Below are 12,615 nucleotides of genomic sequence, written 5' to 3'. Positions count from 1 at the left end.
GAGCAAGATCTGAAGTTCCCATACCTAACTCTGAAAAAACAATCAAGATTCTGGTCACAAGTCTCCATCAGCTATTTCCACAATTATAGCAAGTTACCCTGTTATCTTCTCATTTACCTGGGGCTTCAGTTTTCTTTTAATGTTCCTATCTTTGCTTTCTTCTGTCACCTTAAACTGTCTTGATCAAAATTCTCACCAAAGCAATCATGTCTGTCTTTACATGCCAACCAAACTTCTTATAAGCCTTATTCTTCCTTGATATTTTTAGGGCCAATCCCACTCCTCGATATTTATTCACTCCTAATTATGTACTACTTTTACTGTTTTTTCCAGAAGTCTCTAAAAATCTGGTGTTCTAATGCATTACCAAATCTGTTTCCTTAACTGTACTCTTTTTAATCGGAATAATTCACAACTGTACAAGAACATGTTTTACTGTTAATATCTCTCACCCCAACTGTTATGTTTATAAATACATGAATTAACATATACAACCTAACTTCTGACAGCTATGGGAGCATGTGGGTTTATTTATACATTTTAAAATGTTCATGTAATAAATTAACACTCAGAAGAAGACAAAAATTAGGCTGAACAAAAAGCCCTTCTGCTTTTAATCCATTTGTATAAGTCATGTCAATGAAAGCTTTAGCATCCAGTCTTTTACTCTTTGAATAGTAAAGATAAAACAGTACAATTTCAATCTCCATTATTTTACCAATCCAGCACAATCGATGACAGTCAAAAATTATTTTTAAAGAGAAGTAGAAAGGAACAAATAAAATACCACAGTAAGCTCTCAATCTTTAAATAAATTGGAGATAAAGGCTCAAGTGCTTCTTGAAATGGTGATGAAGCTTTTAAGATAACCACCTAGGAATGACCTGTTTTCATTCCCCATTTTATTTGATCAATGCAGCATTTTACAAAATGTTTATCAACTTCTTGAAATTATCTTCCTTGACATTCCTTCCTGACTACCTCTATCCCTTTGAGCATTCTCTTCTTTGGCACTTCTTCATTTATTACCTATAAAGTGATGACTCCTTTTTGAATTTCAAACCTTTATTTCTGCTGATCTTAAAAAAATCTAAGAACTAAAGATGAAAAAGGAACACTGCCCACCACAATCTTACCTCTCCCAAACAGCCACTGTTTTAACATTCCAAACTAGAATATTTTCTCAACTTCGGATTACTATCTAATAAACACAACAGATTTCCATAAGTCCCTACCTGAACTTCCCTATTTCTACGAAAAAAAGTTTCTAACTTGGACAACTGGATAGACTAAATCAATTCCCTCCAGCCTCATCTTCATATGCAATAGGTCAATAGTTCTACCACTTCTACTATTAAAACACCTAGTGTCTACCTCTTCTCTCTGCCTTTACCCTAACTTTATCTTTCTTACACTCTGTCCACTGGTCTTAATGGGCATCCCATCCTTAGCCCATTCCTTAAAAGTGGCACTACTTGTCTTTTAAAGATATACTTCTGAATGTGTAACCTCAAAATCTGAAGCAATAAATTATCTCAGATTTGAAATACAAAATTCATTAAGCCCTTGCTTATAAACATCTGGTGACCTTCCTAAAAAATAATGCCAAATAAAGTGGGCCCTTAAGAACCTGCCTCCAGTAAGCCTCCCTTTCCAGTTACTCTCTCTGTCCCACAAAAGTGTACTCTCAACTGTTCATAATGGACTACTCAATATATACCATGTGTTTTCAGACTTCCTTGAATCTGCTAATTCTGTTAGCTCTATACCTCCACCAAAGACTCCTCTCCCTTTAAACAGTACTACTCACCTTCAAATATCCCTTTCTTGTAGGCTTTCTTTACTCAAGGTTACCTCTAACAAGATTGTAAAAGGCACTCCTATCTGAAACTCTAACTTCTAAATAGTACAAATGGAGTTTTTCTAAAAGATCAACGAATCAAGAGATCTGTATGTATTAATAAACACAATATTGGGTGAAAAATCCCAGTTCTGGCCATAAATACTGTCCTCATCTAACAAGAAGCAATAATTAAATAATCTAGTGTTGATATTTTTAGACTAATAGTTGAGAATATACATCATTTTCAGAATACCTTTAGAAGAGAACAAATTTAAATTTTATATTTAACCAAGAAATCAGAAAATCCAGAATTATAAACTGATTCTTGACAACAGGAAACTATAGACCTACCTCGCAGTGATAATCAAATATTGCACTTTCAGTAGTATTTGCTGATTCTTCTTTTTCAGCACACGTTTCAAAGAATGAAAGTTGCTAGTATTAAAAAAAAAAAAAAGAGAGAGAGAGCGAGAGAAAATGATCTATGAAGCTAATAAAGAATACAACTGCTGCTGCACCGGGCAATCTCACAGCACAGCACTGAAGAAAACAAAGACTACTAGCAGCGTCGGGAAGTGCTCTTTGAAAGCTGTTGAGTAGGCACAAACTTCTTGTTTCAGATCAAGTGTTGTGTCTTCAACTTAAGTGTACTCTTCTTTGGTCTTGGTTGTTTCGAGGTTTGTTCCTTGCCTGATCTGAACTTGAAGCAGCAGTTTCAGGTGGTAAAGTATGTTCTGTTACACTTCATACTAGAGATAAAAAACAAAGATATTAACTACAACTTACATAAAAGAATCAGGGACAGACGGCAGGTGGGGGGGTAAGCTCATTTCATTAACTTAGAATCAAGCACTACAGGAAACTTGGAAGCACACACATTTGATGTTATTTGAGCAATCTCTCAACTGCTAACAGGTATTTCCTTTGGTACTACACACTCAATACCAGAAATCATTTCATAGTCCTTACTGACACCCCTTCCCCTAAATAAGCTCTAAGTTACACAGCATAATAGTCAATTTAGTATAAGAGTTTTGCAACTATCTAGCACTCTGTTAGGTACTGTGGAGAATATAGAAGAAGTTCCTGCCATCAGTCTGCATTCTTGTTGAGAAGAGTTATACAAGGAGGAAAAAACAGAACATAGGATAAAATGCCAAAAATTAACCTGCTCAACTAATATCTGGGTATGTACTGTGTCACACACTATACTACATACATTACTTATTATTTATTCACCACTGTCTGTGCCTCAAAGCAACATGGCAAGTATGATCAGAGAAGGCTTTTAATAAGAGGTGGAGTATTAATTTGGAGAAAGGCAGATTTTTCAGAGAAAGAAAACAGCTGAGCAGTCCAGGCATGAAATTATCACATAAACCAAGCCAGAGTATGCAACTAGATTCTAAGTTCCTTCAGAGCAGAGATCATGTATATGATTTTCTATGCCTAGAACCAAGGGAGCTTTACTGCATGAGTGACTGTGGCAACAAGTATGGCTTGCTGTTTCAGAGGAATCAATAGACTAGCTAGGGCTGGGTTAAAGTGAAATGAGATATATAGTGTGACAGGTGCAGCAGAGCCAGATTATGAAGCACTTCAACTTGATATAACAGGAAACAGAGAACCTAGTTCTTGATGAAAGGGTATTAAGTCTTGAAATCCTATGAGAGATGACTTAGTGAAGGAAACAGACATCTCATTCGAGCTATTGCCATAAACAGATGAGAAATGTCTATAGAAGAGAAACAATTAAGATGAGAAGGGAAGAGAAATGAAATATATTTATAAACAAAACCTCAGAATTGTGCTTTGTATTAGCTATAAAAAATGATTACTCAGAGCTGATGAAATGACTTAAGAGTAGGAGAGCTCAATTCTAATCACACTGACGCTTATCAGTAAAATGCCACAAACAAGTTATATTTAATCTCCCTGAGTTTCAGTTTCTCCTATGCAAAATGAAAACTTATTTTATTAACAGCTGATCTGTAGCCATTGGTTTTATCTAATATTCCATGACTTTATACTGTTATTTCAAATATCAAATGTGACATTTGTCAGATCTTTTATTTGGATCATTCTATTACCCAGACTAGATACTCAGAGCAGTGGATCTCCAATCACTTGGGAAGCTTTAAGAAATACCTATACCCACTCCCCAAAGAGTAATTTAACCTGCCTGATGTCGGGTCACTTCTGTAATGGTCTCTGAGTCCTCCCTCTCCACCTCCACACTCGATGTTGCAAGTCTTATCAACATTTCAAGATATCTTTGGTCCTAAATGACATCAAATTTTGGACCAGGTGTCTGACACACCTAATTTCTAGTGTCAGCCCTTTCCATTTTCTGTCACATAACACTACCAGACTGATTTATCTAAAATTCCAATTTCATCTCATTCATCTCAATCCTTGTCCAAAATCCTCAGTGATTTTTCCAGCACTCTAAATGGGAAGTTCCTAATCCTGGCTGCACATCCTATCCACCTGGGCAAATGAAAAAAAACGAAAAACAAAACAAAACAAAAACAAAGCCTGGATCCCACCCTGAGATTCTAATCTAACTGGGAATAAGTCCCAGGCATTGGTATATTTTCTCCCTCTACCCCACCCCAAGGTGTTTCTGACTTGCAGTCAGTGTTAAACAATCACCATTCAAGATGTCTCTATTCTACCTTTCCAACTTTATCTTCTACTGCTGTCCAGTTCTTCTAGATAGGTGCATTTTCCTAACTCTTAAACACAAATTTTGGGAGATTCCTGAATTCTAGTCTTTGTGCATATGCATCTGTCCACAAAGATATATTCTGCCATCTTCAATGTGACCCCCCCCAAAAGCCTTTCCTGAGCATTTCAGCACAGATTTAATATCTTAATTTTCACCATGGAAAGCATTAATTCCCACTGTCTGCATCATTCTTTTTGGTACCAAATCATTTCTGTACTTTACTTACTTCATGTTTATGTATCTTGTTCTTTCAATTATATTTCAAATTTCTGAAAGACAAACTCAAGTTTATTCCTTTATCACAGCCCCCTTTAATACCTAACCCAGTATTGCTAAACTTAACCACAGCAGAAACTAATATAGCAAAAAGATAATTAATCTGTAATAGGTAAAAGACACAATTCAAGTTGGCAAACAGTTCTACCAATGTTAAAAAGTTTTGGTTAACTGTATAAAGTCTTAATTATCCAATCAAGAAGTAACCTCTTCTTTTAAAAAATACCCACTGGGCATATTAATAAATTGGCTATCCACTCATGCCAAAATTAACATTCATGGGTAATACTGACAAATTCTTTTGCTTTAACCTTCTGAACTTAAGTGCATCCCCTACATCCCCTACAAAAGCTAGACACTTCTTAAGTCACATGAACTACAAAGTACTAATCAAAAAACTAACGATCAATTTAAATGTGGATCTGAGATTCTCCCCGATTGCTTAATAATCAACTCCTTTTCCCTTTGCTCAGTAGGTGAACACTATCACCGTAAGTTAATTATCAACTATTATGTCATGCTGTTTTAGGAGTTAAAGCCTAATTCCTTTTACTTGAACTGATAATCCAAACAGTCATGCTCCATTTCACCTGTCCTAAAATTATGATCACCTGTTTTGTTATTTACTGTTTCCTCCAGTTCGCTGCTTTATCTTAAAGGCCTTGCATAAGCCAGGCACACAGTAGGCATTAAATTAATACATGTTGAACTAATACAATTATATGGTGTTAATTCATCTAAAATGTATCATATAACCCAGTTTATCATTTTGACAAATTATTCTCAAAGTCTGTACAGCATTCACTTGGGAAGAATGTTAATGAAATGTTAAACCAGTCTATAAAAGTCTCCACCTAACCCACTTTCTTCCGAGTACTTCTTCCTTTGAGAAAAGACCTAAATAGGTAGCATGGGACTGAAAAGGCTCTCTACTGGTAATTTTTATGGATAATATTCATTCTTGCCTTAATTTCCCAGTTCATATCTCTTGATGTATTAAATCAAGACATATCATACTTTTCTCTAACCTGTGTAACTTAAGTGCCTAATAGGTTTTAATTCACTTTTACTTTGGGATATAAGGAAAATGATACAGTTTGGACAATTAACCACCTTAAAAGAGTTTAAGTCATCACCATGTTGAGTGGAAATTGTTGCAACTATCTTTTTTGTATATGTTTACTTTAGTAATAACAATTGTACTGAGTTGTTAATTACTAAGATATTGAAAATTATATACCCACTCATCACTTAACTGCTTTTACGTATACTAGTACTTTGAAACAGGACAAATGCCAGGGCAGGAGGAAACTAAAGAAATGTTACAGACACACAAACCAGAGAATAGTATAGATCAGCACTGTTTAACAGAAAAAACAGTGCAAGCCATATCTGTAATTTAAAATTTTCTAGTAATGATAGTAATGTTGAAAGAAACAGGCAAAACTAATTTTAATTAAGTATCTTATTTAACCAAGTAAATTCAAAATGTCATCACTTCTCACAGGTTAACTGACTTTTTTTTTAATTCCTCAAAATCCTCAACATTTTCAATTCAGAATTGGAAGGCAGCTATGCTAACCACTATACCACCAACGCCACGCCTCAATTCAGAATTGTGCACAGTTCAAGTGCAGAATGATCACACAAGGCTGGTGGCTATCACATTGACCAGAGCAGGTACAGACTGATGGTGGCACTGGCTTGCCCAATAAAGCAACAGTGTATGTAAGGCCCCTGGGCAAAGACTTTCACTCAAGGAGGCAGTACCTAGCAAACCTGACCATAGCAGGAGTTTGTACTTACTACATCTGAGAAGCAGAAGTGCAAATAACTGGCTATGTACCAGCTGTAAGTACCAATCAATGGAGGGCCTACTGGTTCAATGTAAATAAATTGCTGGTTATTTTATTTTCAACTACACACTAATGTATTACTTCAGCATAAAAGAACATATAAGAATGCTCTAAAAATAATCATTCAGTGTACCATATTCAGCTTAATACCCCTAATAAAAGAATGTAGCACAACAGAAACATGTCAGAATTCCTCAGGCTTGGCAGTACATACCGAAAAAAAGTTATGATTTACTTTGCTTTTTAACTAGGTACTCACACATGCAAGTGGAAAACAGTCTAATACAAAGACAACAGAATTTTTTAAAATCCTGATTTGACAGAAAGCATTTAACAGCAAGAAATGATGGGACTCAAGAAAACAAGTCACTCTCACCACAGTAGTTTCAACAATGAAGACATTTTAGCTATTAAGTCTTAAAAAATAGTTACAATTCTTCTAGCTGTAATTATTATGAAAAATCCTACAAGTTTTACAGCTCTCCATGAGACAGTCTGGGTCAAAGATCTCAAAGTAGTTTCCTCTCTGTTTTTTGAAAAGACTAAACCAAGAAGGCAAATCAATGTATTTATTTAACAAGATCTCAAAATTTTTATTTTGTAATGCAGTCCTCAAATTCAACTCCTTAAAAATCTGTCCACATGGCCATCTGTTTCAACTACCTTGTGAGAAGTATGATCCTTACAACAATGTGAATGAACTTAATGTTACTGAACTGTACACTTCAGAAGGTTAAGACAGAAAATTTCGTTATGTATATTTTACCACAATTTAAAAGAAAATATGTATTTTAAAATGCTGTATGGCCCTGCATTGTGTCTTCAGATGGAGGGAGAGGAAAACAGGAGTGGGATAAAGCAGGACTACATGTCAGCTTTCACATTCTCATTTTTGATTTGTTAGGAATTTACCAGAATTTTCAACCATACTCTAAAGGTCATACTTGTTAAGTCAGAACTTATTTACAAAAAGAGGAAACCTATCTTCTGTGCCTCAAATACTTTAGTTTTCAACTCAGCTGCTATAAATACTCATCTAGATGGTAAACATCCAAAGCAGCTGCAAAATCACTCAAACCACTACCATCTCTTTTATTTTGGGCCTATGGCTAAAAGGAAAAAAGAAACAAGGCTGAAAATTTATCAAGATTTTATGACTCAGGCATATATGCCTATTCAAGTATATAAAACCCCTCCTTACCCACATCAAGAATACCCAATATTGGTTAGTACCAAAAGGGCATCAAGGTATTATATCGCCCCTCAACGTAGTATTGAAAATGCTTACCTTCTGGAAACTCGAAAATTACTCAGCGTTTTGATATAGAATAACTTATAATAGTGGACTACAGTTTGGTTCCTACATTTTTATAGGTTGGTAGCTCAGGACAAGAACTGTCAGTTTGTACCATTCTGATAAAAAACTAAATCTTTTACAGGATATATATAGATTTAAAGATTTGCCTATCACAGTGCCTTTGGGCATCCTCCCTCCCTCTCCACCCTGTCTCCCAACTGTTTAAAGACGATCACACTCTTTCGCTCATTTTAGGTGCAAAACAAGGAAATTACCTCGCATAACAACGTTCAGATTTTTGTATTTGCAGACTGAAGGCTGTTTTAGAGAGTGTTCCCTGCCTCACTTGTGAGTCAAGCAATAAAGGAGACATCTGGGTGCTTCTAGAGGAAAATTTTAAAAGCAAAAAGAATCGTGGAATTAAGATTTCGTACTGATGGAATACCGGATAGTAAAAACCTCGAAAGTGTCTCCGACCAGGGCTCTAAAAAACTAATTCTATATAGAATGACGAAGCCAAGCCGTTCATTGCACAATGTGGGCCAGGCTCTTGCACCATTAAGAATCGGAGGAGGTGGTCAGGAGAACGCCACTGGGTTCTCACATAACAGAGTTCGCCCTAATCCCAGGACAGAGAGGGTAAAGCCATGAGCCTAAGTTCATTTAGGGAGCTGGTTCCTTTTCTCAAGAAACCGAAGGGAAGATTTAGAGGAAGGCTGGGTGTCGAGACCCAAGATAGACAGCTGTAGGTGAATGGAAGGATGACAATTCGGCCGCGCTACTGTGCAAGATGTGGCCGAAGAAAAGAGGTGTCTCTAGGCACTTAGACGGAGCGGGGTCTCAGCACATACACAAAGGAGGCGCCACTACCGCACTGCGCTCTGGTACTCGTAGTCAGGTCCTCAAGTAGGGGACGGCTAAGAAACTATCGGGTCCAGAGTAAAAGTAGGCCCGTCTCCTCTCCCTCAGGCTCTTCCAGTCTCACACAAAGGACCGCACCACCACCCCCTCGCCCCGCCCGCCGGGACTTGTAGTTCCCGTTTCCCCCACCAAGCCGCAGAGGAGGAAGGAGCCAGACTACAACTCCCAGCAGCCTCCGCGCCCAAGCCCCGCACCCCTACCTCCATCTTGGCTGCGGTCGGAGCCTCCATTTTCGCTCCCTCCCCCCACTTCAGTCACCTCTACCACCACCACGCGTGGCCGCCTGGCCTCGACTCTTCGCTTCGGCTCTGCAGCCTGACGTGAGGCCTAGACAGCTGAACCGGCGCCTCGTGGAAAAGCCCAGGGTAGGAACTCACGGTGAGACCTTCCTTACCCGGAGCTCTAGGAGTGCCCACCCTAACTCAGAAGCCTCTCTCGTTTGTCTTGGTCTTCTCATCTGCCCTTAGCCTGGCTTCTTGCTACCCCTAGTTGGACCCTGAGGTCGTACTCACCCCAACAGCTCAGCGCCCCCTCTCCAGCGCCGCCATAAGCAGCACGGCCCGGTACGTAGGAATAAATCTCGCTTCTCTCGCGAGAGTTGCGGGCTCCGAGCGCGTGCACAGGCGGGAGGGGGGTGGGGTGGAGCGTATCCCTAATACGCCTGCGCACGAGTGTTGAGTGACGCCAGCCAGTGCGCTTCGCTTAACCTCAACCAAGATGGTGTATGCGTTTTCCTATATTCCCTGCCCCGTAAACTGCGGGAAACGATCTCGGTGTTTACTGATTGTTGGGACGCAAGGGGCGGGGTGGCGTGTGACTTTCGGCGTCTCTGATCTTTGCCAATCTGAATACGCTTTAGGCAGCGAGACCGGGGTAAACCTTCAAGGCGAGCAATTTGGAGGGCATATCAGGAATGTCATAGAAAGGAATTCTCTTCCCAGCGATAATCCAGAAGCTCCCAACTCCAGTTTCTCTTTACAAACAGTGCAAGGTTTCTTTCTCTTGTCTGCTACGTTACAATGGAATTTTCATTAGCATAGAGTTAGGTTTTTAGCAAGATAATTTGGATGCCTTAAGTGAGAGCTTTATCTCCCACAAGCTATATTGCTCACAAGAGTGAGCAAGGCGGCATAATCATCAAAAAACAAACTCCTTCACCTGACCTTTCTAGTTACCAGTTCATAGTGTATCAGGTAATCAAAGAGGATGAATCAATAACCAAAAGGTTGAAATCAGGGCAAATGGATGATTCATCCAACGGGAAAAGGAGGGAAACAGGAAAATGGTTAATTCGAGCCACAGAAAAGTTCACTGAATTATCCCTTGCCAAACAATAGAGCAGCCCCCTCTGGTGAGAGGAAAGCTTTTCACAGATTCTGTGGCTCTTTCACTTGACAATTTTGGATGAAAAACAACCAGCCACTCTCCTAAGCACTCTCCCACCCACTTCATTTTCCCTTTCAACATATTTGTCCGACATCTTGTGTAAGTCATCGCTGGGGTGTATATAGTAGTAACGACAAATGGACATGGTTCTGTCCTCAAAGAACTTTCAGTCTAGCATCATTCAGTAATCACAAAAACCAAAATCTAAACATAAACATTGAAATAAATGCAATGAAGGAAAGGTGCACAGTGTTATGAGAGTGTATAACCTTCACTTCTGAGCAAATCATCTTGAATTATAGGAGGAGGCAGTATCCTACTTCTGATGTTTAGAGATTTTTCTCTCCACCTCTGTTGCTGTTGGTTTAATTCCGTACCACCTCCAAGCTGCCTCTAATGCCTTCCCATGCTTTCCCAGGCACAGATATGTGCTTCATTTTCAGTGCTTTCATAGCTCACTCTGTTGTAATTACTAGCTTATACTGATTAGTGATACTTTAGAACAGGGCCCGTGACATTCATCTTTGCATCGCTGGTTCCTGACAGTGCCTGGCATAGACAACTGTCAAAAGCTTGTTGAATGAATACCACTGAACAACAGTGTGAGAAGCTGTTAGAAAGTAAAATGTTCTGTTGGGAAGTACAGAATGTAGATACATCAAACTAGCTGTTTTGTTTCCTCTGTCCAGTTCTTAAATCTGAAATTTCTTCTCCCCAGCAACGGATCTAGTTTGGATATTCTAATGTTACAGAGAAACTGCTCTGGGCTCTTGCAGTAGAAACAAGGTCATGTGAAGCTGGGCTAAAAGTAGAATTAGGTCTAAGAGCACGCATTCTCAAATATCACAGCAATAGGAAATGTAAAAAATAATGGTCTCACTAAATTCTATAAATACAATTCCTATTAATAAGAATAAAGTCTCTATTTCTACCATCACACATAACTTCTAAAGACCTTCTTAAACTATGTAACTGTTTCATCATCCTCATTCTGATATGTCTCAATTGCCTTTAAATTCCTTCTTGATCCATAATTAGTATCAATCTATATTCAACACAAAATGCAAATATGTGTAAACCCAGAAGCATACATTTTAGCTCTAATGCATTTAAGAAAGTAAAAGATGGAGTAATTTGATTTAAATGATTTATTCTTTCTACAAGTACCACCCACAGAAGTAGAATTCATTTTAAGAAGGTCACATTTTAAGGCAATAATACTTTTTAGATTAATTCTGAAATCAAATTAAAAAAACAAAAGAATGTAAGTATCTTTTATGCTTATTTCTTTAAACCAAGATTAATTAAAGTAGAAACTTGTCAAGTCACTTGGGGAACCATTTCCTATACAATAGCTAGTCATGAGTTTGGGGAAGATATTTAGTCTACTAAGGAATAATCATCAGAATTTAAAATTGCATAAATTATTTTTGGTTGTTTATCATTCTGATTTTTCTTTCTGAGACGCTTAAATAGACAATAAGATTGATTATGGTTGTGTGTTTTTTTCTCTGAATTATCATAAGCACATTTCTGTGGAGTCTACTTGAGAATCAAGAGTAAGTATCCTTTATGCATTTATAAGGTTTTCTTGAGCAGCGATGGATGAGATTTTTGTCAGTTCTCTGTGAATGATAAAAATTAGTTCAATGTAGAGATTTTTTTTTAAGTAAGGCTACAAGATTTAAGGACTTTTTATTCTGTCATTTTATCCTTCCTATCCTGGGAAGTTAATGGGAACTTCTTTTATAAAATTATGATAATTGCGGATGGTTAAGATTTCAGAACAGGAAAATACAATTTAGAGCAAAAACTTTCATAAAGAATAATTACTTCCAAGGAGGGAGAGTATAGCTCAATTGGTAGAGCGTGTGCTTAGCATGCACAAGGTCCTCGGTTCAAGCCCCAGTACTGCCTCCAAAAATAAATAAATAGATAAATAAACCTAACCCCCCCCCAGAAAAACCCTAAATAAATAAAGTCACCTAGAAAATGTAAAGAAAAAAAAAGGAATGACTTTAAAAAAAAAAGAATAATTACTTACAAAAGAATGTAAATAAGATTCCTAGAACTTTACAATCCAAAACTTTTTATTCATTAACAACCCCAAACAGTTAAAATGATTGTTTAAATGACAATAATATATAAGAATAACAATTATGTAATAAAATATTAGAATACTCTTTAAATAAGAATAAGGCAAAAGCTTTATATAATGCTTCCCTTTAAAATGTCAGCATTGCACTTAATGGAAGAATTACGTGGACGTGCTAAGCTGCTGCACTAAGAGTAATCAGCATAACAT

The 12,615-nt window shown here is 37.6% G+C and overlaps 2 protein-coding genes across 4 annotated transcripts in view; one reads left to right on the top strand and one right to left on the bottom strand.

Moving 5' to 3' along the window:
* CSDE1 (cold shock domain containing E1) overlaps nucleotides 1–9,588 on the bottom strand; it is a 35,368-nt gene extending 25,780 nt beyond the window's left edge. Inside the window, exons 1-2 of one of the 2 annotated variants that reach the window (XM_006213685.3) lie at nucleotides 9,437–9,588; nucleotides 2,195–2,592 (exon numbers count right to left, since the gene is read on the bottom strand). The gene's annotated coding sequence lies outside the window, so the exon portion shown is untranslated. The remainder of the gene's footprint in view (nucleotides 1–2,194; nucleotides 2,593–9,436) is intronic. The other variant, XM_006213687.3, reaches the window with a different exon arrangement.
* Nucleotides 8,648–12,615, top strand: part of LOC102540174 (bile acid receptor-like) — a 60,635-nt gene continuing 56,667 nt past the window's right edge. For both annotated transcript variants that reach the window (XM_072967957.1, XM_031680529.2), the window contains exon 1: nucleotides 8,648–9,302. The gene's annotated coding sequence lies outside the window, so the exon portion shown is untranslated. The remainder of the gene's footprint in view (nucleotides 9,303–12,615) is intronic.

Source organism: Vicugna pacos, chromosome 9 (genome assembly GCF_048564905.1).
Source record: "Vicugna pacos chromosome 9, VicPac4, whole genome shotgun sequence".
Taxonomy (NCBI): Eukaryota; Metazoa; Chordata; class Mammalia; order Artiodactyla; family Camelidae; genus Vicugna; species Vicugna pacos.
Note: the sequence above shows the minus strand (reverse complement) of the source record. Positions and strands in the feature narration are given on the sequence as shown.